We start from the raw sequence: 5,173 nt of genomic DNA on the forward strand, positions 1-5,173 counted from the left end.
GCAGGAAGCCTCCTTCACTGGATCAACTGTTTTTTAAATGACAGATTAGCTACTCTCCAATTACATGTGTTTCAATCGCAATTAATCCTGCTTACAATTACTCACAACTGAATCATAAAATCTTATCAGCATCATTCCCCAGCCCTTTTCACCAGATCCATCTGGAGAAGAGGAAAACTATTCAATGGGGATTCTATCTTACCCATTTTGTTCTAAAACTAAGCACACTCATGAAAACTTGTAAGCCAACCACTTCATGCCTTTATAGCTCCTCATTTTTTATAGCCAATGTCTAGATTGCTTGTCCCTATCAAATCAGTGCATTGAGGAAACAAGCTTGTTCCTTGATACGAAGAATCCTTCCATTCCAGTTGACACTGAACAAGTACATTTTTTTAAAGTTTTTATTTAGGTGAAAGTTTTTTCTTTTCTTGTTTAAGTGGGAACTTAAATAAGTTGCTGCTTTTATCAGGATTCCTGGTATGGCACTGTAGGAGAAGCCCTGGACTGCTCAGTTAGTTTGAACTGCCAGGCCAGCAATTCAAACCCACCAACCACTCCTCAGAAACTATACAGGGTTGCTATAAGTGGGAACCAACTGGATGGTGCTTAACAACAGCAACAGAGCTTTTATCATAAGCCAGCCACCTGCAGAGTTATAGTAGCCCATTCCTGCTGGAAGGTAGCCATGCTTAGCTGTGAGATGGTGGATCTGCAAGACCACCTGACTTTTGGAAACCTCCAGCCAAGAAAGCAACTCTAGATCAGAGCACAGAGAGAAGTTGTGTGCTGCCCTATGTGCTCCGTATGCTTTGGCTGCCTTCTCATTCTATTCTGTTCAGGAAAAGTGAAAATCCTAAGCAGACCCAGAGCTGTGTTGGGCTGGAGAGCAAAGAAGGCTGGGTATGGAAAGAAGGTAAAGGAAAGCAAGTCTCCATTGACGGACTTCCAGCATCATCCCAAAGTTGTCCAAATTGGAAGCTCAAGTTGAGAGGTCATTGCTTCTTGCCCCCAGCCTGGCTTCTCTTATCACATTCTGAGCCAGAAGATCAGGCAGTTTTGGAGTGTGCCACTGGATTGGTGTCTTCTATACTGCCTGCAGAATAGAGTCAGGTAATGTCAGAGGATGCTTCATGCATACCTATGGATGAACAGGCTCTGACTGATGTCTGATGATTTGGGGCAGGAGCCATTTGAATAGAAAGAATAGAAATAGGTGAGGTGAATTGCTGGGAGGAGGGACAGGTAAAGTCAGGGATCCCCCCTCATCGCTGAAAGATATCAAAGAAGTGACATTTATGAGCCTGGATCAGGCCTGGATTCTAAGCTACTCATCTCCATTTTGGGGACCTTTTTGTGTATATGTGTGATTCTTTTACTCTCATTAACTTGTTTTGTTTTTTTGATGTACACAAAAACATGTAGGAATATATAACCATTTAAACAACCAAAAGGGCACATTTTCCAAGCCTGCCTCCTGCCCACTAGCACATAGCCTTTCTCTTTCCACAGGTCTAGAGTCCTCAGCTGCTATTTCTCTCCATGCCTCCATCCCTGATGTCGCTACTTCTCTGGTTAGGATCCCACGTTCTGCTCATGTTCTTCCCTCTGGGTCCATTTTTGTGACTTCAACAGACTAAGATCTCTAGACCCAGGACTTGGACACTTCTGTTATCTGGATGCAAAGCAGAGGGGGCAACAATTCCCTGACTCATCAGATAATCCATCTCTTCCAGTCTCATGTTCCTCATGTGCAAAACAAGGTGTTGAAACAGTTGTTCTATACTCAGGCCAGCGACATCCACCATGAATTATTTGCTGTCAGGTTACTGTCAAATGGCTTACTGAGACAATTCAATGACAATTGACAGTGTCTGACCAACAGAACATGGTAACTTTTCTCTCTGTTCCCAGCTCTTTCATCTGTAAATGGGGGGAATAACAATTTCCTTGTGTGGTTATCGTGATAATCAAAGGAGACAGCATTTCTAAAATTACATGGTTAAAATGGAAGATCCTATAGAAATAAAAGTCTAAATTATTGTTAACTTCTCAAATGCTCAGCCTTGGAATGGGGTCAGATCCCATTCTGTGTTTGTTATTGTTGTTAAGTGTCATCCAGTCAATGGATCTGCATAGTGACCCTGTATAGGGTTTCCAAGGAGTGGCTAGTGGATTTGAACTGCCAACCTTTTGGCTCAAACTGACCTTGCGATTCAGCACATTGTCCTGCAATGCTACACTAGGATCTTTAATTTCAGTTTCTCTTAAGATGTGGTTAACTTTACCCATTTACTATTTTTTTTTTTTTTTGTAACAGAATTGATCTAAGACAGTAGTTTTCAAAGAAAGAGGCACTGCCCCCTAGGGGACATTCTAGTAATTTGTGGAAAGGTTTTTTAATCACTGTTTGGAGTCCTGGTTGTGCAGCACTTAAAGCACTTGCCTGTTAACTGAAAGGTGAGCAGTTCGAATCTCCACCGGCTCAGCAGGAGAAAGATGTGGCAGCCAGCTTCCACCAAAAAGGGTCACTCTGAGTCACAATCAACTTCGCAGCAATGTTGTTTTTTTTCTTTTACTGGCATTCTAGGGAAGAGTGAGGGCCAGTCCTATGAACAATTCCTAAGAATTGTCCCACCTTCCACATTTCCACACAGCTTTTGATTGTTCAGATAAACATCTATGTAGGTAAAAAAAAAAAAAAAAACTTGATTTTAATTATTTAGGTATAGAACTATCTCCAAGTTACACAAAAATTATAAAAACTTTTTTCATCAACTTTTCTAGAAATGAAATTAGTGGTAATTGTTCATTTTGGTGGTATTAGAGGTATTGATACAACATGTCTGTATCAGTCAGTATTTATAACAGCCACATGCAAGGTAATTTGATGTAGGTGCAAGCAGAGGGCTACATACAGATTTCAGAGTAGTGTGATCAAGCATTTGTATATTGAATACATAATTTTTAATCACTAGCTTTTATGTTAGTTAGGATATTTATTGTTTTAAATGTACATTTGAGATTCTGTGAATTGCATATCAGGATAACAAATGAGTGTTATAAACACATTTGTTATGGAAAGGAAATATCAATGCTGAGAGAGTTTAAAATCACTGATACTAGAGATGTTGTACGCCTTCAAGTTCTGACTCATAGTAACCCTATAAATCTTTATGGGAACAGAAAGTCTCATCTTTCTCCTGCAATGTAAGAGATTCTCACATGGAAATCCTTTCTGTATCTTTTGTTAAGTTCTGTCTAGATACTATTTATTCCATTTAAATCCCACATAATAAATTTCTCTTGGAGTTTATGTTTGGAAATCTGGCTCTTGTGACTATCTGGTATACAACCAATCCAACCTACTGATTCTGACTCATAGCAAGCAACTTCGTAGGACAGAATTGCACTGCTCCATAGTGTTTCTGAGACTATAAATCTAAACGGGAGGAGCCAGCTTCATCTTTCTCTCTCAGAGTATCTGGGGGGTTCGAACTGCCAACCTTGCAGTTAGCAGCCAAAAGCACCACCAGGGCTGGTATAGATATTTCTTTTTATTAGAATAATGGCAACTGTGGAATGCATATTTCCTTTTTTGTCTCTCCAGCCAGGAAGCTCACAGTTAAATTGTGGTGCTCAGTTGCAGTGATTAGTCCCTAGCCCAGCTTTTTTGCAGACAATTACTTCTTTCTTTTCCAATTTGACTTCATTATGGGTCTCTTTAGTCGTTCTCTAAATAATTATCTATATCTATGTCTTTTGTTGTAAATCCCCTTTAAATATTTTCTGTAGTTTCTCCCCAAGACGTTCCTGAGTTTGGAAATCTAAATCAGAGAAGCCTTGAAAGCCTGAGCCAAAGGCGTTTCTGGTAGGCTCAAGTGGTCCTTCAGATTCCATCTCTCTGATGCCCCTTCCTCTTCTCTTAAGGCTCCCACCTATTAACTCCACATGGAGTGTGGGGCTGCGATAAGTAGAAGCTGTCCCCAGCGGTCAGGACCCACCACAAGTCTTGGCTGGATCTTGGTGATCTGAGGTCAAGGTGGGATCAGGAAAGGGCCAGAGAAGACCAGAGTTTGCACTGGAATGACTCTCCCTCCACATACACTCCCCTGGCACCTTGTCTAGGTGCAAGGCAGGGAATCTGAATTTCTCTGAGGCATCAGAAGCCTTTTGAACCCTGGGCTCACAACCTCAAGACACCGTTGAGCCTCAGTTTGTTCAAACTATACCTACTGCAAAGTAAAGGCTCACTGAGATCCTCTGCAAAGTGCTAAGGCAGTACCTAGAACATGGCACATGCTCAGTGTCCAGCAACTGCTGGTTATCCTGGTCCTCCTTAGATTGGTATTCTCATGCACTTGTCTGCCTCCCCATCAGCGAGCTCCTGGAGGCAATGTGTGCTTTATATCTTAGCTCCTCACTTAATACCATGGCATCTCAGTGTTCTCGCTAGTTAAGGGATAATGAAATCTAATTCAACACTTTTTGTGAGTAAAATCATTGTTTTTGTTGTTAGGTGACATCGAGTCAGTACTGACTCATAGTGGCCCTCCCTATGCACAATAGAACAGAACACTGCCCAGTCCTGAGCCAACCTCACAATCATTGCTCCATTTGAGCCCATTGCTACTGCCACTATGCCAATTTATCTCATTGGGGGGTGGTCTTCCTCTTTTTCTCCAACCCTCCATTTTAGCAAACATGATATTCTTCTCCAGGAATTGGTCCTTCCTGACAATATGTCTGAAGTATGAGAGATGAATAAAGTCTGGCCATCCTGGCTTCGAGGGAGTATTCTGACTGCTTCCAAACAGATTGGTTTGTTCTTTTGACAGTCCACGGTACTTTTAATATTCTCCTCCAATACCATACCTCAAATGCATCAATTCTTCTACAATCTTCCTTATCCACTGTCCAACTTTCACATGCATATGAAACCACTGAAAATACCATGGCTTGGGTCAGGCATACCTTAGTCCTCAAATTGATATCTCTGCTCTTTAACACTTTAAAGAGGTCTTGTGCAGCAGATTTGACTAATGTAATATGTTGTTTGAGCCCTTGACTGCTGCTTCCATGAGTGTTGGTGGTTGATATAAGCAAAATGAAGTCTTTGACAACTTTGATCTTTTGAAGGAGATTAAAATCAGTTATTGTTGTTGTTGTTGTT

The sequence above is a fragment of the Chrysochloris asiatica genome, unplaced genomic scaffold, assembly GCF_000296735.1.
Source record: "Chrysochloris asiatica unplaced genomic scaffold, ChrAsi1.0 scaffold00087, whole genome shotgun sequence".
NCBI lineage: Eukaryota > Metazoa > Chordata > Mammalia > Afrosoricida > Chrysochloridae > Chrysochloris > Chrysochloris asiatica.